At 49.0% G+C, this 22,355-nt stretch overlaps 1 long non-coding RNA gene across 1 annotated transcript in view; it reads left to right on the top strand.

Annotated features, from left to right (window-relative positions):
* LOC129136447 (uncharacterized) overlaps positions 1-21,331 on the top strand; it is a 25,042-nt gene extending 3,711 nt beyond the window's left edge. Inside the window, exons 2-3 of the long non-coding RNA XR_008538096.1 lie at positions 19,957-20,285; positions 20,979-21,331. This is a non-coding gene — a long non-coding RNA (uncharacterized LOC129136447). The remainder of the gene's footprint in view (positions 1-19,956; positions 20,286-20,978) is intronic.
* The last annotated feature ends 1,024 nt before the right edge of the window (positions 21,332-22,355 follow it).

Below are 22,355 nucleotides of genomic sequence, written 5' to 3'. Positions count from 1 at the left end.
CACTCCAGCCAGCCTGGGTGACAGAGTGAGACCCTGCCTCAAAAAAAAAAAAAAAGAATGTCAGGGCACAGAGGCCAGAGTATGCAGGACCACCCTAGCGGGGCAGGAGGGCTGCATGTGCCTCTCTCCAGAGTTTGCTGAAAGGAAAGGGGTGTGTGTGTTGGGGGCGCGGGTTGGGGGCTTGGGGTCAAGGAGAGGGGGTTGTCTGTCTGCCTGCTGAGCCAGGAGGTGGGATATTGGAACCATCAGGCCTGAAGACCACTCCTCCAGGCATCTCTGAGCGGCTGAGGGGTCCCTGAGTAGATGGTGTGATCTAAATATTTAGGCCCCCTCGCTCTTCTCTTTCCACTCTGGGAGGACCCAAGCCTCCACAGATGCAGGACTATGATGGATACCATGTGCTTGACAGTGCTGGAGAAGAGCCCTGGACCTGGCCAAGCGGGGGAACTTGGAGCAGAGGGGAAGGGGCAGGGAGACAGGGAAGAGGGGAGAGGGTGGTCTTCCTCTACACACACCCTTATTTATACTGTTCTTCCTGCAGGCAGCCCCGCGAGGGGGCAAGGGGTGACACATAGAGAGAGAAGGGCCCACGGGTTCCCAAGGTGCCCCGGGCCCAGGGGGCTGTGATGCAAAGAGGAGAGGGTGAATGGGGTGGAATGGAAGGAGGGGAGAGAGCTGGGAGCTGAGGTGAGAGCAGGGCGGGGCCAGGGGAGAATGAAAACCCAGCCTGTTGGTGGTTTCTTCTTTTTTTCTTAAGAGCCACAAGCTGAGATCAAAGGTGATATTTTTACAGCAACTGAAATAGAAAACCACTGGGCGCACAGTGGGAGGTGAGCAGCCAGCACACAGGCCCCTTTATGCAGCCTGTGGCCACAGCAAGCACGCTGCCCTCTGCCATGGGGTGTGGGGGACAGTGTGGTGGGGATCTTCCCAATTCAGGTTCAGAGAAGATGTGAAGGGGATGAGCCACAACCCTCGGGGCTGAGAGAGGAGAGAGAGAGCCATGAAGGATCACTAGAGTCCAACATCCTTTCTGCTCCGTGCATTCACTCACCTGCTCACTCACCGGATCATGTATGGAACTAGCTGGCCCCGGCATACCAGGAGCCATACCCAGGCCCACCACAGCAGTGGGTCTCCGAGTGTGGGCCCCACACCAGCAGCTTCAGCGTGACCTGGAACATGCTAGAAATGCACATTCTCAGGCCCCAACCCAGACTTAATGCTCCAGTGGGCCCAGCCCTTAGGATTTTAACAAACTCTCCATGTGACTCTGCACACTCAGTTGGAGAATCACTGTGCTGCATGACCTCAGTTTCCACATTGCTACTTTGGGAAAAACAACACGTGTCTCACAAGGTCGAGCCCAGTGTTAGCTAACACACGTGCTAGATGCACCCCCTGTGCCAGGCATCCTTCTAATCCCTTTATAACGCACCTAACTCTACACCAACTCTGAGATAGGAACTAATATTATCCTCATTTATTTCCTCAGATGAGGAAATGCAGGCACAGAGAGGCACAGTAACTTGGCCAGGGTCACACAGCTAGTAGGTAGCGGAGCTTTGGCATCCACGCTTTTTAAAGCTCCCTGACAAAAGCCTCCGGCAGTGAGTCTGGCTCCCAGAATGTGTTCTGGGCATGGCTGAGAATGTGATGATGACAGTTAGCATTACCTCACCTGAACTTGTGATGATGATCCCCGTTTTGTAGATGTGAAATCTGCTGCCTTGTCAAGATCAGGGAGTAAGTCAGCTGCAGAGGCAGCCTGGGTGTCTGAAACCCATGTGGCCACAGGCCCTCACCATTCACAAAGCTTGGAGATCACAATATATACCATTCTGGTCTTCTAGAAACATCCCAGCGTGTTGCAGGTGGAGTGTGGGCTCTGACAGAGGTGGGCTGGAACCCTAGTTTGGCCACTCAGGGGCTGTGTAACCTTGAGCAAATCATCTCCCCTCTCTGAGCCTCTGTTTCCTCCTGTGAAGTGCTTGGTGACAGTCCTCACCTCAGGAACTTTGTGGGGTTCCTGTGAGGGTTGGAGAAGATGACATTTGTACCCAGCCCAGAAAGCAGCTTGTCCCTCTCTCTTCCCCCTTCCTGCTGCTACCTTGGTAGAAACACCAGCTCAGGACCCAGAAAAGTCCTGGGAGAAGAAGAACTAAGTTCCCAAGTGATGGAAATGCATCTGTCCTCCAGCTTGTCTGTTCTTTTCCGGATCTTGAAACAACTGCCCTGGCTGGGGTTTGGGGGTTAAACACTGGCACCTGCTGTGCCCAGGGCAAGTCAGGAGTGGGGTAACCTGTGAAGGGAGGGGAGGTGTCCTCTCCGAGCCATTCCCACTGGCCAGGCATCCTAAATCAGCCAAAGCATCTGAGCATCTGCCTGCTGCAAGACCGAGTCTGGCCCCGGCATATGAAGCTCATTAGCGGCCTGCTCCCCAGGGGCTGACCCTGCTTGGCGAGAATTACCCCAGACAGAGTCGCAGAGCAAACGAAGACCAGGTGAGGTGTGGCCATGAGGGGTTGGGGGGACGTATGGTCTCCTAGAGGCTCTGGGGACCCCCAGAGAGCAGGGGAGGCTGGAGAAACAGCCACAGACTCACTGGCTGTGCAAAGGGGCAGCTTCCTTTTGGGGCCTCAGTTCCCCAACATGTACATCCCTGGAGGAGGGGCAAGCAAGGCACTCACTGGAGGCCTTCCAGCCCTGACATTCAGGGGTTCCAGCCCGACCTCTAATTCCTGGCCTTTGAGGTCCAGTCCAGTGCTGGTGGGAAGTGAGGGATGGGTGGCGGAAGCAGGGGATAATTCAGGGGTGGGAAGCCATGACCCCTTCCTCAGGCCTGGAGATCAGAGGAAGATCAGAAAGTGACACCACAGCTCAGAACAGGAAGCTAGGTGCTCCCTCAGTGCCCATGAGTGACAGAGATGGTGGTGTGGGTCCGAGGTAAGAGTGGGTGCGAGCCGAGCCTGCCTTCCAAAGACAGGGGCCCGCTGGGCGGATGGGCCAGGATGGAGTCCTTCTCCCTCTCTGCACTCACGCCTCCACCCTGCTGTCCAGTTAGGGCACAGCTAACTTTCACTGAGCAGTTTTTATTGTCCACTGCTTTTATGCCAGGCGCTGTGCCAAGCACTGCACATCTGTTGAAATAATTTAGCCCTTTCACTGGGCGGCAGGTCTCAGCCTGGAGTCCGGCCCTCACCTGGCAGCTCCTGACATTGACCTTTCTCCGGACACCTAGAAAGGTCTGACAGGCTGGCCCTAACTGTGTCACTCAAGATGATGCCTCCTCACAACACTTATCACTGACACTGGGCACTCTGCCTTTCTACTGACAGGAATGCTGTTGTCCCCTCCTCAGTCTCCTTCCGTCCTGGGAGCCAGGGCTCTGGGATCTGAGCAAAGGGGCGAGGAATGCTAGTCGAGAGGTGCTTCATGCAGACCTTGGTGAAGCCTGAAGAATGATCTTCATCCATGCAGGGGGCTCTCTGTGGGGACTGGGACAGGCATGGCTCTCAGTCAATCTCCCTGACCTTCCAGACAGCACTGGACCTACACACAGCCACAGTGGGCTTCTCTGAACCTTGGCTTTTCTCGGGACCTCATGGCTTGGTTGCTGCGTTCTTTCATTAGACAGGTTAACATCATGAAAAGGCTGGGCGGCTGTTTCCTGAGCCAGGGAGGCCTGTGATTCATTTACCTCTCACAGGGCAACATTATTACCGGCATTTCTAAGAAAGGCCCGGAGAGACGGGGGTATCTCATCAAATTTACACAGTCTGTCAGAGCTGAGACAATCCTGGATGCCCAGACCCTGCCTAATTAAACAGTTTATCCCTTTCAAATATGAAATATTAATTATATAACCATAGAATAATTATAACATACAGATAAGCAAAAGTCAAAGTCAAAATAAGTGTGCTTTTGGTTTTTCAGGGAAACTTCCACTGCTCTTCCCCATCTCCCCCACCTCCCCAAACCACACCCCCTGCAATCCCAGACATGATCAATATCTCTCCTCCCTTTGCCAACACCTGCTCCCTAAGGAGTATGCCTTGACAGCAGATCCTGGAAGACAGCCTTAGACCGGATTCTGGAAAGGCCTGGCGTCTCTTCCGGAACAGCAGAGCTTCCGCCAAATGGAACCGTTTAAGTGCAGGCTATTGGAGAAAAAACTCCCAGCCAGGAATCTAGAGACTGCATCCAGCACTGTCTGGGCTGTGGATTGGCTGTGTGACCTTGGACCAGTCCCTGCCCCTCTCTGAGCCTGGGTGTTTTCAACTGTAAAACGAAGACTTAGACTTGATCAAGTGGCTTCCTCACAGCCATTCTCAGACTGACAGCTTCTCTTGGGCAAGAGCCATGCCTTCTCCTCTTTAGCAGATCATAGAATTTAGAATCAGAGGACAGCGTTCAAGGCAAAGTCCATCACTCCCGGACTGTGTATGTGACCATGGGCAGGGCACCGAACTACTCTGACCCTCTGCTCCCCACGGAAAGACACAGACCTGTGTCTACTCGCCCTGTGGTCTACCACAGACCCTGCGAGTGGTGGATGTCGAAGACCTTTGGACAACAGAGCAAGGTGCTCCACTGGGCTATCAGTCTGCCCCCTGCCTGCCCAGTGCCTGGCTCCATCCTGGCTCTGGAGATCTGGGCCCAGGCTTGTCGATGGAGCCACCATCTGCCCCTGGTGCTTACAGAGCTCTAGAAACAGAAATGTGGACCCTGTGCCTAGCCTGCCTTATAAAGTGTCAGTAACGCTGCCCAGAGGCCTCGCGGCCCGTGACATCATGGACAGCAGTTTCCACATTGGAGCTCACAGAGCTAAGTCCATTTGAAAAAATAGCGCTGCCTTTTTTCTTTCTTTCTTTTTCCATTTTGGCTAAGGCATGGAAAGTGAAAGCTGCTGAATTACTGCAGGAAGAAGTAAAGGCTGGATTCTGAAACTAGCTCTGGTTTCTGGGCCCTAAAATCAATGGCAGAAACTGGAAGCCTAGCCCCTGCTTCCTCATGCCCACATTGCTCTCGCTCCAGGCTCCCCTGACAGGCAGGACCAAGGTCAAGGAAGACCATAGCCTGCCTCTAGTTCCCAGATGGACCTCATCTTGCCATCTAAAAAACAGGCATAATAGCCATTCCCCTGATCATTGCTGGTAAGAATCAAATGCAATGATAGCCATCCCATCCACCCATTCATTCATTCATTCATTCATCCATCCAGTGTTTACAAAACAACTTCTATATAGCAGGCACTATTCTAGGAGTTGGGGTAGAGCAGAAAGCAAAGCAGTCAAAACCCCTGCCTGCATGGAGCTGCTGTGGTGGGGAAGACAGACAATCACCAGGTAAAGAAGGAAAGGGTGCAGGAGGCACTATGGAGGAAAACACCATGGGTGGGGGCAGGGGGATAGAGAGTGCCAGTGGGGAGGCACAGGGTCTATTTGCAATGATTTTTGTTTTTTGGGATTTGGGGTTTTTTGTTTTGTTTTGTTTTTGGAGACAGGATCTCTGTCTGTCACCCGAGCTAGGGTGCAGTGCTGCAATCATGGCTCACGGCAGCCTCAACCTTCTGGGCTCAAGCAATCCTCCTATCTAGGCCTCCCAAAGTGCTGGAATTACAGGCATGAGCCTCTGCGCCCAGCCTGTTGGCAGTTTTAAATAGGGTGGTCAGGGCAGGCCTCACTGAGAAGGGGGCCCTTGAGAGGACACTGGAGAGGTGAGGAGGAAGCCCGGGGTCATCTGGGGGAAGGGTGTTCCCAGCCCTGGAAGGACTCTGGCTTCGTAGAAGCAGGGCACAGAGTGTAAGTGTTCCCTCCATGTGTCTCCTGCTTCTCACAACCCTCGGCTCCATTCTGGGAACGGCACGCTCTGGACTTTAAGGGCACAGTTACAGATGGTACAGTCACTTCTTACCCGGGAGAGGCCTTTGACCGCCCCCACTTACATGTCAGGCCCCAGAGTATGCTGAGGGTGCCAGAGAGAACTCAGACCTGTGGCCTGACTGTAGCAGGTGGGACATCAGGAGGCCTGGTCTCTAGCCTGGCTCTGCCATTGGCGATGTAACATTAATAAGGCACTGCCCCTCCCTGGGCCTCAGTTTCTCTGTTTTTAAAATGGGATAATTGGTGGTTGCCAGGGGCTGAGGGAAGGGGACAGGGGGACATGACTGCTACTAGGTAATGTGGTTTCTTATGCGATGATGACAGTGTTCTGGGATTGGGTAGTAAGATGATTGCACAACTTTGTGAATACGCTAAAGTGAATTTGTACACTTAAAAATTTTTAAAGAAAAAGATGGTGGTTGAACAAGATGACCTCTAAAGGGAGGAACATTAATTTTTTGTGTGCCTACAACACCCCAGAGTCTGGATTCAGCACTTGCATATCTCATGATCTCTAGGATTCCTTCCTGTTCTGACTTTCTGTGACCCACCATGGTGATATTCAACATTGTAGTCACTCATCAAGCGCAGCCTAAGCTTGATTCAGGTCCACAGCTAGACTGGGGAAGAGAAGGGGGTACAGTCCCTCCCTGAAGGGGCTCAGTGTCTGTAGAAGAAATCAGAAGTATGAATTGTGCCCAAGAGGTTTTTTTGTTTTTTTAGGACTAGCTCCTTCCTTTCCTTTCCTTGTATAGGAAAACAAAACAAAAATACCAGAGCGGGCGGGGCACGGTGGCTCATACTTATAATCGCGGCACTTTGGGAGGCCAAGGCGGGCAGATCACCTGAGGTCAGGGGTTTAAGACCAGCCTGGCCAACACGGCGAAACGCTGTCTCTACTAAAAATACAAAAATTAGTCGGGCGTGGTGGTAGGCACCTGTAATCCCAGCTACTTGGGAGGCTGAGGCAGGAGAATCGCTTGAACTGGGGCGGCAGAGGTGGCAGTGAGCCGAGATCATGCCACTGCACTCCAGCCTGGGCAACAGAGTAAGACTCCATCTCAAAAAAAAAGAAAAGAAAAGAAAACAATTCCCAGGGTGGGCACACACCTCTGTGGCCGTGCATGGGGCCTGGGGGTTGGTTTATTCATGTGTGCTTCGGGGCCTTTGGGCTGGGTGTGCAGGATGCAGCAGTGGACAAGCCAGACCCAGTCTGCCCTTAAGGAGTGAGGCCGACTTTGAAACAATCAAGCACACAATTAAGAATTTATTTCATTATTGTGATCAGTGCCACGAAGGGAAAGCTCACAGTGTCTTGAATAGCTTGAGAGAACACTGGCCCTGCTGGAGGAGCTTTGAGGGTGTTATAGGAATGATGAAGGGGTATGGAGAGGTGTGGAGATGACACAGACAGGTATTCCAGATAATGGGAGGCCCCAAGGGTTGGCTGAGGCCTGGCAGTGAAGGTGGAGGGCAGAGAGCCTGGGAGGCTGCCCCAGAAACAAGCCAGGCCTGGCCAAGCAGGGCCTTAGAAGTTAGGCCCATAAATACCCGTGTACGCCTGTTGTCCCCTCACACTTTTACGTGTCCCAGATGAAACAGTAAACTATACAGCCACCCTACTTGCAGGCCATGTGACGGGGTTTGTCCTAAGAACAACCCGCATTCCAGGAAGGCCTGGTCATCGCTGCCTGCGTCCTGGCCTCTGGACCTGCCTCTCTGCACGGCCAGCAGCGAGGGCCTGCCAGCCCGGCGGCCACAGCAGTTACTTGAGCCAGATGATGGGCCTGCTTGGCAGTTCCTGGCCATCCGACCCCGCGGTCCTCTTCCCAGGCAGACCCTGCTCCCCCCATGCCAGTTTCCCCCACCAGTATCTTGAGGTGAGAGCTTTTCCACCATGTCTCAGGCCAAGCATGGTTCTTGGCTCCAGGTTTGGGGAGCCGGTTTCCGGCCGTCCCCGCCCTCAGCTGCTCCCTGAGGACCTGCTCCAGGCCTCAGCCGGGCCAGGGCCTCACGCTCTTTCAACTCTTGTTTTTCACTTCTGCCTCTCTTGATTGTCCTCTGTGTGACTGTCCCTCTGCTGGGCCTCCCTGTATCTCACCCCACTCCTCTTTCTCGCTCTTCTCTAGGGTAACTAGTCATTATAGAAGAGCATGTGCTTCAGGACTGATGGAACTGGGTTCAAATCCCAGCCCTGTCACCTGCTGGCTGTGTGAGCTTGGGCAAATGTGTCCTCCCTTCTGACTCAGTCTCCTGTCCTGTGGAATGGGGATGAACCTCATAACTCCTGTTTCTCTGGGTGATTGGAAGCTGAGATGAAGTCCACAAAGTGCCTTTTGGCAAACAGGAGGTGCCCAATAAATGGGCTTCCTCTTACCTTCCTCAGGCACTGTCTTCTCCTTGACCTGCTCATCTCACTCACTCACACACAAAACAAGAAACAAAAGCCCCCAGCTAGCCCCCAACTACCTCCCGGCCCCAGACTTGACGCAGCCAACAGCGTCCCTGCAGCGTACTCCCGGCCACCCCGCTGCAGGGGTGAGGGAGGCTCGTACCTGGAGGATCTGGCTGGCCTCTGTACTATGAGGCTCTCCAGGGGGACGTGGGAGGTGTCTTCTGAGCTGTGACTCAGGTTCCAGAGTCTTGTTTTTTCACCAAATGCAGGACAGGAGAGGCAACCTGTCAACACCACCCCTGGCCTGCAGGCTCCTCACTTTGTCCCCATGTCACATCCCTGCACTTTCCAGCCTCCAGCTCTTACCAGTGCCCTTGACCCCATCTGGAATACCCTTCTTCTCCCCGCTGTCCCCCGCCCCCAACCCTAGGCCTCACATCAGCTCTGGGGCTTAGACGTGACAGAGGAGGAAACTGAGCCTCAGGGACAGTCCGATGTTGGTGTTTTTTATGAGAATGTGTTCTGTGTGATATATTGTGTCACTTCTTTTTTTTTTTTTTTTTAATTATACTTTAAGTTTTAGGGTACATGTGCACATTGTGCAGGTTAGTTACATATGTATACATGTGCCATGCTGGTGCGCTGCACCCACTAACTCGTCATCTAGCATTAGGTATATCTCCCAATGCTATCCCTCCCCCCTCCCCCCTCCCCACCACAGTCCCCAGAGTATGGTATTCCCCTTCCTGTGTCCATGTGATCTCATTGTTCAATTCCCACCTATGAGTGAGAATATGCGGTGTTTGGTTTTTTGTTCTTGCGATAGTTTACTGAGAATGATGGTTTCCAATTTCATCCATGTCCCTACAAAGGATATGAACTCATCATTTTTTATGGCTGCATAGTATTCCATGGTGTATATGTGCCACATTTTCTTAATCCAGTCTATCATTGTTGGACATTTGGGTTGGTTCCAAGTCTTTGCTATTGTGAATAATGCCGCAATAAACATACGTGTGCATGTGTCTTTATAGCAGCATGATTTATAGTCATTTGGGTATATACCCAGTAATGGGATGGCTGGGTCAAATGGTATTTCTAGTTCTAGATCCCTGAGGAATCGCCACACTGACTTCCACAATGGTTGAACTAGTTTACAGTCCCACCAACAGTGTAAAAGTGTTCCTATTTCTCCACATCCTCTCCAGCACCTGTTGTTCCCTGACTTTTGAATGATTGCCATTCTAACTGGTGTGAGATGATATCTCATAGTGGTTTTGATTTGCATTTCTCTGATGGCCAGTGATGATGAGCATTTTTTCATGTGTTTTTTGGCTGCATAAATGTCTTCTTTTGAGAAGTGCCTGTTCATGTCCTTCGCCCACTTTTTGATGGGGTTGTTTGTTTTTTTCTTGTAAATTTGTTTGAGTTCACTGTAGATTCTGGATATTAGCCCTTTGTCAGATGAGTAGGTTGCGAAAATTTTCTCCCATGTTGTAGGTTGCCTGTTCACTCTGATGGTAGTTTCTTTTGCTGTGCAGAAGCTCTTTAGTTTAATTAGATCCCATTTGTCAATTTTGGCTTTTGTTGCCATTGCTTTTGGTGTTTTGGACATGAAGTCCTTGCCCACGCCTATGTCCTGAATGGTAATGCCTAGGTTTTCTTCTAGGGTTTTTATGGTTTTAGGTCTAACGTTTAAGTCTTTAATCCATCTTGAATTGATTTTTGTATAAGGTGTAAGGAAGGGATCCAGTTTCAGCTTTCTACATATGGCTAGCCAGTTTTCCCAGCACCATTTATTAAATAGGGAATCCTTTCCCCATTGCTTGTTTTTCTCAGGTTTGTCAAAGATCAGATAGTTGTAGGTAAGCGGCGTTATTTCTGAGGGCTCTGTTCTGTTCCATTGATCTATATTTCTGTTTTGGTACCAGTACCATGCTGTTTTGGTTACTGTAGCCTTGTAGTATAGTTTGAAGTCAGGTAGTGTGATGCCTCCAGCTTTGTTCTTTTGGCTTAGGATTGACTTGGCGATGCGGGCTCTCTTTTGGTTCCATATGAACTTTAAAGTAGTTTTTTCCAATTCTGTGAAGAAAGTCATTGGTAGCTTGATGGGGATGGCATTGAATCTGTAAATTACCTTGGGCAGTATGGCCATTTTCACGATATTGATTCTTCCTACCCATGAGCAAGGAATGTTCTTCCATTTGTTTGTATCCTCTTTTATTTCCTTGAGCAGTGGTTTGTAGTTCTCCTTGAAGAGGTGCTTCACATCCCTTGTAAGTTGGATTCCTAGGTATTTTATTCTCTTTGAAGCAATTGTGAATGGGAGTTCGCTCATGATTTGGCTCTCTGTTTGTCTGTTGTTGGTGTATAAGAATGCTTGTGATTTTTGTACATTGATTTTGTATCCTGAGACTTTGCTGAAGTTGCTTATCAGCTTAAGGAGATTTTGGGCTGAGACAATGGGGTTTTCTAGATAAACAATCATGTCGTCTGCAAACAGGGACAATTTGACTTCCTCTTTTCCTAATTGAATATCCTTTATTTCCTTCTCCTGCCTGATTGCCCTGGCCAGAACTTCCAACACTATGTTGAATAGGAGTGGTGAGAGAGGGCATCCCTGTCTTGTGCCAGTTTTCAAAGGGAATGCTTCCAGTTTTTGCCCATTCAGTATGATATTGGCTGTGGGTTTGTCATAGATAGCTCTTATTATTTTGAAATATGTCCCATCAATACCTAATTTATTGAGAGTTTTTAGCATGAAGGGTTGTTGAATTTTGTCAAAGGCTTTTTCTGCATCTATTGAGATAATCATGTGGTTTTTGTCTTTGGCTCTGTTTATATGCTGGATTACATTTATTGATTTGCGTATGTTGAACCAGCCTTGCATCCCAGGGATGAAGCCCACTTGATCATGGTGGATAAGCTTTTTGATGTGCTGCTGGATTCGGTTTGCCAGTATTTTATTGAGGATTTTTGCATCAATGTTCATCAAGGATATTGGTCTAAAATTCTCTTTTTTGGTTGTGTCTCTGCCAGGCTTTGGTATCAGAATGATGCTGGCCTCATAAAATGAGTTAGGGAGGATTCCCTCTTTTTCTATTGATTGGAATAGTTTCAGAAGGAATGGTACCAGTTCCTCCTTGTACCTCTGGTAGAATTCGGCTGTGAATCCATCTGGTCCTGGACTCTTTTTGGTTGGTAAACTATTGATTATTGCCACAATTTCAGCTCCTGTTATTGGTCTATTCAGAGATTCAACTTCTTCCTGGTTTAGTCTTGGGAGAGTGTATGTGTCGAGGAATGTATCCATTTCTTCTAGATTTTCTAGTTTATTTGCGTAGAGGTGTTTGTAGTATTCTCTGATGGTAGTTTGTATTTCTGTGGGATCGGTGGTGATATCCCCTTTATCATTTTTTATTGCATCTATTTGATTCTTCTCTCTTTTTTTCTTTATTAGTCTTGCTAGCGGTCTATCAATTTTGTTGATCCTTTCAAAAAACCAGCTCCTGGATTCATTAATTTTTTGAAGGGTTTTTTGTGTCTCTATTTCCTTCAGTTCTGCTCTGATTTTAGTTATTTCTTGCCTTCTGCTAGCTTTTGAATGTGTTTGCTCTTGCTTTTCTAGTTCTTTTAATTGTGATGTTAGGGTGTCAATTTTGGATCTTTCCTGCTTTCTCTTGTGGGCATTTAGTGCTATAAATTTCCCTCTGCACACTGCTTTGAATGCGTCCCAGAGATTCTGGTGTGTCACTTCTTAAAAGGCAAAATGAAACAGGTTGCCTGGGTTACAGTGGATCTGGAATGGAAACAAAAGTCTGCAGGACTCCAAATGTCTCATTCATCCTCTTCCCTCTGCCACACCCCTTACATGGTGTGACTACATGGACCCTACTGTAGCTTACTTCCTAAATATCACTTAACAAGTAATTGTGTCAATAAACCCATACATCTATGGCCAATTGACTTTTGTTTTTCTTTAAAGAAGCAGGGTCTTGTTCTGTTGCCCAGGCTGGATGCAGTAGCATGATCACTGCTCACTGCAGCCTCAATCTCCTGGGCTCAAGTGATCCTCCCGCCTCAGCCTCCCTAGTAGCTGGAACCACAGGTGCACACCACCACGTTCAGCTAATTTTCTTTTTTTTAATTTTGTAGAGACAGGGGTCTCACTATGTTGCCCAGGCTGGTTTCAGACCCCCTAATCTCAAGCGATCTTCTCATCTTGGCCTCCCAAATTGCTGGGATTATAGACATGAGCCACCAGGCCTAGCCTGGTCAATTGATTTTTGACAAGAGTGCCCAGACATTCAATGGAGAAATGATAGGTTTTTTTTTTTTTTTAACAAATGATGCTGTTCCAGCTAAAACTAGAAAATCCTTACGAGAAAACATAGATGTAAATCCTTGTGACCTTGAAGTAGACAATAGTTTTTTCTATATGGTGCCAAAAGCACAAGCAACCAAATGAAAAAATAGAGAAACCGAACTTCATCAAAATTAAAAACATTGTGTTTCAAAGGATATTATCAAGAAAGTGAAAGAACAACCCACAGAATGGGAGGAAATACTTGCACATGAAGTGTCTGGTATGGGTCTAGTATTCTAGTAACCGGAATACATAAAGAACTCTTTGCAACTCAGCAAGAAAAGGACAAATAATTTAATTTTTTAAGTGGGCAAAATATTTGAACAGGTATTTCTCCAAAGAAGATATACAAATAGCCAATAAGCACATAAAAAGATATTCCACATCATTAGTCACTGGGGAAATGCAAATCAAAACCACCATACGATATGCTATTCACACTTACCAGGATGGTTATAATAAAAAATACCAAATTAACAAGTGTTGTCAAGAATGCGGAAAAACTGGAACTCTCATAATGTAAAATAGGACAGCCACAGCTGGGCGCAGTGGCTCATGCCTGTAATCCCAGCACTTTGGGAGGCTGAGGCGGGTGGATCATGTGAGGTCGGGAGTTCAAGACCAGCCTGGCCAACATGGCAAACCCCGTCTCTACTATAAATACAAAAAATTGGGCCAGGTGCAGTGGCTCACGCCTGTAATCCCAGCACTTCGGGAGGCCGAGGCGGCAGATCACGTGAGGTCAGGGGTTTGAGATGAGCTTGGCCAACATGGTGAAACCCAGTCTCTACTAAAAATACAAAAAAAATTAGCCCAGCGTGGTGACAGCTGCCTGTAATCCCAGCTACTCGGGAGGCTGAGGTAGGAGAATCGCTCAAATCCAGGAGCTGGATGTTGCAGTGAGCCGAGATCGCGCCATTGCACTCACTCCAGCCTGGGAGACAGAGCGAGACTCTGTCTCAAAACAAAAACAAAAACAAACCCAAAAAAATTTAGCCGGGCATTGTGGCAGGCACCTATAATCCCAGTTACTCAGGAGGCTGAGGCAGGAGAATCACTTTAACCCAAGAGGCAGAAGTTGCAGTGAGCCAAGATTGCGCCATTGCACTTCAGCCTGGGCAACAAGAGTGAAACTCCATCTCAAAAAAAAAAAAAAAAAAAAAAAGGTACAGCCACTATGGAGAACAGTTTGACAGTTCCCTTAAAGTTATATAATTACCATATGATCCAGCAATTCCATCCCTAGGTACATACACAAGAGAACTGAAAGCATGTATTTCATACCAACACTTGGCACGTGAATGTTCATAGAAGCATTATTTGTAATCGCCAAAAAGTAGAAACAACCCAAATGTCCCTCCACTGATGAACGAGTCAACAAAATGTATATATCCATACAATAAAATATTAACCAACCATACAAAGAAATGAAGGAGTACGATACATGCTACAACATAGATAAACATGAAAATGAACTTGAACTGTCCAGAATAGGAAAATCCATAGAGACAAAAAGAATTAGCAGTTTCTAGGGGCTGGAGTGGTGGGTGGAATGAAGAGTGACTACTAATGGGTATTGGATTGATTTTTGGGGTGATGGATGAAAATGTCCTGAAATTAGAAAGTAGTGATGGTTGTGCAACTTTGTGAATATACTAAAAACCACTGAACAGTACACTGTAACATGGTGAATGTGTGGTATAAAAGCTATATCTCATATTTTTTTCCTTTCCAACTTATAGGTTCAAGGGGTACATGTACAGGTTTGTTACATGGATAAATTGCATGTTGTGGGAGTTTGGCATATAGATAATTTTGTCATCCGGGTAATCAGCATAATATCCGATACATAGTTTTTCAGTCCTTACCCTCCTCCCCCAATCCACCTTCAGACAGGCCCCCGTGTCTATTGTTCTCTTCCTTGTGTCCACACGTACTCAATGTCTAGCTCCCACCTAAAAGTGAGAACGTGCAGTATTTAGTTTCCTGTTCTTGCATTAATTCACTTAAGATTATGGCCTCCAGTTCCATCCATGTTGCTGGAAAGGCCATGATCTCATTTTTCATAGCTGCATAGTATTCCATGGTGTATATGTACCACATTTTCTTTATCCAGTCCACTGTTGATGGGCATCTAGATTGATTCCATATCTTTGCTATTGTGAATAGGGCTGCAATGAACATACATGTGCCTGTGTCTTTATGGCAGAATAATTTATATTCCTCTGGGTATGTAACCAGTAATGGGATTGCTGGGTCAAATGGTAGTTCTACTTAAGTTTTTTGAGACATCTCTAGACTGCTTTCCACAGTGGCTGAACTAGTTTACATTCTCACCAGCAGTGTATACACATACCCTTTTCTCCACAATCTCACCAGCATCTGTTGTTTTTGATTTTTAATAATAGCGATTCTGACTGGTATGAGATGGTATCTTATTGTGGTTTTGTTTTGCATTTCTCTAATGATTAGTGATGTTGAACATTTTTCATTGCTTTTTGGCCACATGTATATCTTCTTTTAAGAAGTGTCTGTTCATGTCTTTTGCTCATTTTTTTAACTTTAATTTTTATTTAATAATTTTAACTTAATATTACTTTAATAATTAAATTTTTTTAAATTATTAATTTTAAAAAATTGAAATGAGGTCTCACCACCTTAGTTTGTTGCCCAGGCTGGCCTCAAACTCCTCAGCTCAAGTGATACCTCCTACCTTGGCTTCTCAAAGTGCTGGGATTACAGGCATAAGCCACCATGACCAGCCTTTTGCTCATTTTTAAATGGGGTTGTTTTTTGCTTGTTGATCAGTTTGAGTTTCTTATAGATTCTGGATATTAGACCTTTGTCAGATGCATAGTTTGCAAATATCAAGTTTTTTTAAAGATATTTGTGTGGATCTGGAGAGAATCTTGCAGAACACTGAGCCCAGTGTTCTCCTGCTCCTGCTTCAACACGCCTCCATGTTAAAGATGGGGAAACTATAGCCCAGAGAGGGGAAGGTTCACACAGCATGTCTGAGATAGACCAGGGACTGGAACTACCGCTATTGCCACCCCGCTCTTCCCTGCCTAGACTGTTAAGTCTTGGAGGACAGGAACTTTTATTAATTTTGTACCCCCTGTAACAACAGCACAGGACTCAGCACATTGTGGTGGAAATAGGATTGCTCTAATTGCAAGAGAGTAGATAGAGACCCTATTCTGATGATCCTAAGGAAACATGGATTCACTGGCACCATAATTGGGAAGGACAGGGTGTGCTCAGGGACTCAAATGGCACCCCACCTCCACCCCACTACCTGTTTCTTCTCTTTCTTCTTCATTCTCCTTGTCTTCCTCACATGGCAGAGAATACAGGGTAGGAAGCTCTGGGAATCACACCTTTGGAATTTGCATTCCAAGGTGGGCTGACTCCTTTCTCCCAGAACCCATTTATGCATCCCAGGGAAATGGCTCTATTTGGTTCAGTTGGGTCATATACTCTTCCTGGGCCAATTATGTGGCTAGGAAGATGGAATTCTCCACAAGGCCAGGCCTTCTATCAGGGGACTGGGCTCTGTGTCTGAGAGCCCCATCAGAACCTCATAAAGTGGGGAGATGGCAGGGAGGGGTGTTGTTACCATTAGAAGGGAAAGAGAGGTTGGGCAGGCAAAAACTCAGCTGCCCCCTCCCATAAGCATTCAGGCCATTGTGGGAATGATCCGCTAGCCAGGGGAAAAGGCAGTCATGGTGTTTGGATGCAGAGTGGCCTAGGGTTCAAGACCCAGCTTTTTCACTTTCTGGCTGTGTGCAGGTGGGCAAGGGACCTCCCAGAGCCTCATTTTTCCTGACTGCAAAGTGAAAACAAAAATCCCAGCCCATAGAGTTGTGAATATTTGAGATAAGGGCAATAGAGTGATAGCCCAGAGCCTAGTGCATAGTAGGGGGTTGTGGTAAGGGTGGTCATTGTCATTGTTATTGATGCTTTGGGTGGGTCGATGTTTAGCTTCAAGTCAGAAGCTGAGGATTCTGAGAAAATGCTTCAGACAGTGGGAGCTTCTCAAGGCCCAGACCCCTGCACCAGGGTTAAGGGGAAAGGCAGTGAGAGAGATGACTCCTCCCGGGTAAGGATTATAGAAGATGTCGTATCTGTGGGGCATGAGAGGGGAGTTGACCCCTAGGAGTCCTGAACTCAGGGTCAGCCCAGCACTGCCCCAACCTGCTGGTTGACTCTGGCCTGGTGACCTGCCCTCTCTGAGCTCAATGATCCCTGAACCAGTGACAGCTCCGCATGACTGCTCAGGATTCCTGCTCATCTAAGGCTGCTAGGAAGTCAACAGTGTCACCTCCCACACTCCCTGTTTTTTAAAGGGATCGAGCAGCCCTTAACACAGAGTTGAACATCTGCCCTTCTCAAGGCCCTGTGCTGGGCTTGAGGACTCAGGTGACTCTGACCCAGCCTGCCCTCAAGGGCCTGCAGCCTGGCTAGGTGAATCAACATGGCGCCCTGAACAAGGATAGCTCAGGCACTGATTCCCTGTGTGACCTTGGGCAAGTCACCACCTCTCCCTGGAGCTCTCGTTTTCCCATCTGTAAGAGAAGGGGTTAAACGTGAGGATGAGAGCCTACAGCCCCAAAGAGGTGGATGGAGAGCCCACCCCCATACCTCAGCCTCGGCTCAGAGTCTAGTGACATCATCCACAACCCTCTCCTGTTTCCCTGGCAACTGGGGTGCTGGCCGAGGCTCCCCAGGGGCCCAGACCGTCTGGATTTCCTTGCACATAACTATACCTCGTCCACATTTTCACAATTAAATTGTCAGTTTGGGTTAAGTGTTGTCTGCTGATGGCTGTCAACCTCTCTCTGGCTCTCCTCACTCTTCACCCAGAGCAGGTAAGTGAGAACGTCCTGCCTGTCCCTCAGTGCCATGGAAAGGGACTAGGATGTTAGTGGGAGGCAGGAGAACTGGGTTCCAGGGTAGCTCTGCCATGCACTTGCTGTGTGGTCTTGGGTAAGTCACTTGCCCTCTCTGGGCCTAGGTCTCCCCATCTTAACAACAGAGCTAATCACCTCTGCCCAGCCTCCCTCTCAAGCCAGTGGCAAGTCTCAAAGGAGCCTGCCCATAACTGTGGCAGGGCTTAGAAAACTGGAAAGCTCAACTTGAGGTCTGGGATGGTTAATAAAATGAGCAAACGGACCTTGAGAGGGACTTCTCTGAATCCCCACCAAACAGACAGGTAAGTCAGTTCCCCTCTGGTCTACCCCGCGTCCTTCTGGCTACAGATCTAGCCCAGGTCTTCTCCCTCTCACAGTCTGTTCCTGGATTGAAAAGGACAGAAAAAGTGCTCTTCCCAACAGGGCTTGGCACTGAAGATGCAGAGCAGAGGTGCTAGACCAGAGGACTAAGGGCCCTGCTTCCCACAACAGATGTGTCCATGCAGGTGGTTCAGCTGCTGCATTAGTGGCCAGGCTGTCCCTCCCCTCCACTAGCCCAAGTCATTCCTGCTGCTACCCCACTTTCCCCTCATAGGCTTCCAGGAGCTCCATCTCCCCTCACCTCCCCATCCAACCCCAGACCTGCCCCAGACTTGAATCCCAAACCTGACCTTACCCCTTCCCTCTTCAGACCTCCTCCATGTCTCTCTTGGCAAAGCCCAAGCTCCCTAGCCCAGCACTGAAGGCCCTCCGTGGCATGGGCCTGGCTTCCTCTCCCGTTATTCTCCCTCCTGTTGCTCTTCATGCCAGCAGCACCGAACCACCCACTTACCCTTCTCTGAAAGCAAACTTCTTCTTGTCTTTGCTTACACTGTTCCCCTGCTGGGAACGCCCTCCCCCTTCCCCGGCCACCTGACAATTCCTCTCCCACCTGCACATTATTTATATAGACATGAATGCTAAGTACAGATGAGCTCTCCATCTGGAACTGTTTACGTACCTGGCAGAAAAGGAACTAACCTTTATCAAGGACCGATTACGTGCTGAGCATTTTACATACATCATCTCTCCTTTAAGCCCCACAGCAACCCAGGCAGTAAATTTCACTCCTCCTATTTTTCAGGTGAGAAAACTGAGGCTCAGAGACATGAAGTGTCTCTTCCAAGGCCAAACAGAAGTCGCTTTCGAGTTGCAACCCCAAACTGTGTGATCCAGAGCCCACGCTTGTTTTAGGGCCAGGTGGAAGCACTTCCCTTAGGGTTATATCTGTGTCTGGGGACACGATGTACATAAAAATACTTGTTATTAAGTGAGGTTGTGCTGCTTTGTAATGCTAGGGACCATTGTGATGTGCCTAAGGCTATCCTATATAAGAGGGGACCCCAGGAAGACAGCCAGGACCCCTGGGGGAATCAGAGGTCTCTGCTCTAGATGGAGGAGGATCTTCTCCAAGACAGAGCCATTCATAATGGAAGACACTATCCTGGAGGGAGTGAGCTCCAATCCCTGGCAACTTTGGAGCAATTACTGTTTGTCCAGCCCTGGTGCAGTACTGGGGACATAGCAGCGCATGACAGAGCTATCACTGGCCACATGCTGCCCCAGATCAGTGGAGACATTACAGGGCCTCTGGTGGCCAGCACCTTGGGGTTATGAGAGGGGGTGGCCCAACGGTAAGATTCTAAGATTCTGAAATGACATTAGACAAATAATTGTGTATATATTTAGCTTTTTCACTCTTTAAGCCTGGCTGCTTCTTGTCTCTATTGCTACATAACAAACCATGTCAAGATTTAGTAGTTTAAAGCCATAATTGACTCTCCTGCTTCTGTGGGCTGACCCAGCAGCTCTGCTGACCTTGTTGGGCTCGCTCGCGTGGCTGCATTTGACTGATGGGCCAGCCGATACAGCAAGGCCTCTCTCTGCCCCAGCCTGGGCTTCTGACCTTGCAGCTGGGCTGGGCCCCAACAGGGTGAAGGCAGAAGCTGCAAGGCCCCGAGTCCTGGGCAGCAGAACACAGGCTACATCTACTAGTCAAGCAAGCCATGAGGTCAGCCCAGATGGAGGGGTGGGGACAGAGCCTTCGCTTTTGCATGGAGTCACATTCCAAAGAGTCTTTATGTTCTGGGATGGGAGGAATTGGTGCTACTAAAAAGCTGCCTCACTGGCCTGCTCAGAAAGGCTTCAGAACCAGTGACAAATAACTGCATGGCTTATGCCTGGATGTCAGGAGACCTGATATCTGTCTCCTGCACCACTAACCGAGTGATGTGCGACCCTTCTCTCGGCGTCAGTTTCTCTATGTGTACAGTCAGGGCACTGAGCATGGTAGGTCTCTGGCCCTGTGTGTGCGTGTGATGGGGTGAAACTCAGACTATGCCGCCTCTCTTCTTCCAGGTGCAGAGACGCTGATTTGTACACATATCAGAGAAGCAGAGGCCCAACCATAAAAGAAACTGCCATCCTGACACAAATGACCCTGTGGCCCACTGCTTCCTATGCCTCCTCTTCTGGTGACAGGCACTGCACCCAGCCATGCCCAGAGCCAGTTTCCCGTGGCAATAACAGATGTCCATCAAAGGGAGAGCGTGTGACTCAAACAAGGCCAATCAGCCGCCTTCCCTGGGACTGATTCAGAGGCCCAAGGAGACAAAGGTCTCATTTGACTGGAATTTCTAACTGGGGCTGTTGGTGGCTGCATCCCAATGGGGAGAAATGAGGCCCGGGTGAGTTCAAAGAGAGGAGAAGAAGGAGAAGTGAGTTTGAGACAGCACAGCATCTCCAGGGGCCCAGCACCAGCCCTGAACCCTCCTGAGTGCAGTAGGGCCACCAGCCACCCCAGTTTCTCCTGCAGGAACCAGTTTCTCTGGTGTTGAAGCTGGTTGGGGTTGGGTTTCTTCTCTCCTGGAGCTGAAAGAGGCCTGAGAAACACACACATTGTCTCCTGAGCAGCCACCACCATGATTAAACAACTGAGAGTTGAAAGCAGGCTTTCAGACGTGACGCCCTCAGTAGACATGACGGGTGGCATTTTGTTATGTGCACCCAGGAAAGACACCTCCCATCTCTCCATGGTGCCCCCAGGCCTGCTCCCTGAGCCCTGTAAAATAACAATACCTCCCCTGAGGTAACTGAAGGGGAGGAGGAGGACATACCCTACCCTGGGCAGTGGGCAGAGGTTCCAGAAACCCACAGACCTGGGGTTTGCAGCCAGGCCCACTCACTGACAGAGAGATCTTGTATGAATTACCTGACAGACCTGGCCCAGTGTGCTCATCTGCAGAGCAATGCCTGTCTCAGGCATAGGCACAGAAACTGCCTAGCACACAGTAGGTGCTTGTTCAACCAATATGACTTCTTACAACATTATTTCTCAATAACATCGAGAAGGAGTGGTTTCGTGGCTTTCTGTTTTGCAGATGATGAAACTAAGGATCCCAGAGGCTGAGTGACTTCCCCGGAGTCCCTCGGTGGGTAAGTGGAGGAGGTGAGTCTGACAGCCAGGCCCAGGTGCTCTGATGACAGGCCTGCTGCTATTTTGTCCCCTTACCCCACCCTTGCCTGGAAGATCTGGCCTCACAGGGCATGCCAGAAACAGCTGGGCTGGGTTCCTCTGCTCAGACCCCCTGTTCATGTGTCTTCTCAGAAAGGCCTTTCTAAAAGCACCCTGGTGGTGGAAGCAGTACGCTTTAGTCTCATTGTAACCAGTGAGAAATGGGAAATGGTGATGACGGCCTCTGCCCTGCCCTGCCCTGCCCTCCCTCGAGATGTGTCCAGGACCAGGATGAGGGATCTCAAAACATGGTTCTGGCCGGTGCAGTGCCTCATGCCTGTAATCCCAGCACTTTGAGAGGTCAAGGTGGGTGGATCACCTGAGGTCAGGAGTTTGAGACCAGCCTGGCCAACATGGTGAAACCCCTGTCTCTACTAAAAATACAAAAATTAGCCGGGTGTGGTGGTGGGCACCTGTAGTCCCAGCTACTTGGAAGGCTGAAGCATGAGAATCGCTTGAACCCAAAAGGTGGAGGTTGCAGTGAGCTGAGACTGCACCATTGCACTCCAGCCTGGGCAACAAGAGCGAAACTCTGTCTCAAAACAAAACAAAACAAAACAAAAATGGTTCTGGGAAGCCAGCATCTGCCAGGTGGCCTGGGGTCGGGAGAGGGAGAGTACCTGTGGTCTTCCTTCATTCACATTCATGGCTCGTCCTATGGCACAGGCTGGTTTGGTGGTGAGAAGAGCATGGCCCAGGGAGTGCTGGTTCCAGCTAGAAAGAGTCATCTATGGAGCAGGTCCAAACCCAACCAGGAGCCTGGGACCCATGAGTCCAGCCCATGCCAGCTGCCCCCAGCCAACCCGCAGACATGGGAGGGAGAGGCGTGTGCTTGTGGATGATGCCACAGAGACTGTACACAGCAAAAGTGGAGCAAAACACTGTCGCTTTTTTTTTTTTTTTTTTGAGATGAGTCTTGCTCTGTCACCCAGACTAGAGTGCAGTGGTACCATCTTGGCTCACTGCAACCTCTGCTACCCAGGTTCAACCGATTCTCCTGCTTCAGCCTCCCAAGCAGCTGGGATTACAGGTGCCTGCCACCACACCTGGCTAATTTTTGTATTTTTAGTAGAGATGGGGTTTCGCCATGTTGGCCAGGCTGGTCTTGAACTCCTGACCTCAAGTGATCCACCCACCTCGTCCTCTCAAAGTGCTGGGATTACAGGCGTGAGCCACCACACCTAGCTGTCACTCTCTTTTGAGTCCCTTGGTGAAGCAATAGCAGTGAGCCGAGCAGTGCCCC

This window comes from Pan troglodytes, chromosome 9, assembly GCF_028858775.2.
Source record: "Pan troglodytes isolate AG18354 chromosome 9, NHGRI_mPanTro3-v2.0_pri, whole genome shotgun sequence".
NCBI lineage: Eukaryota > Metazoa > Chordata > Mammalia > Primates > Hominidae > Pan > Pan troglodytes.
This window is presented reverse-complemented; position numbering and strand designations above follow the sequence as displayed.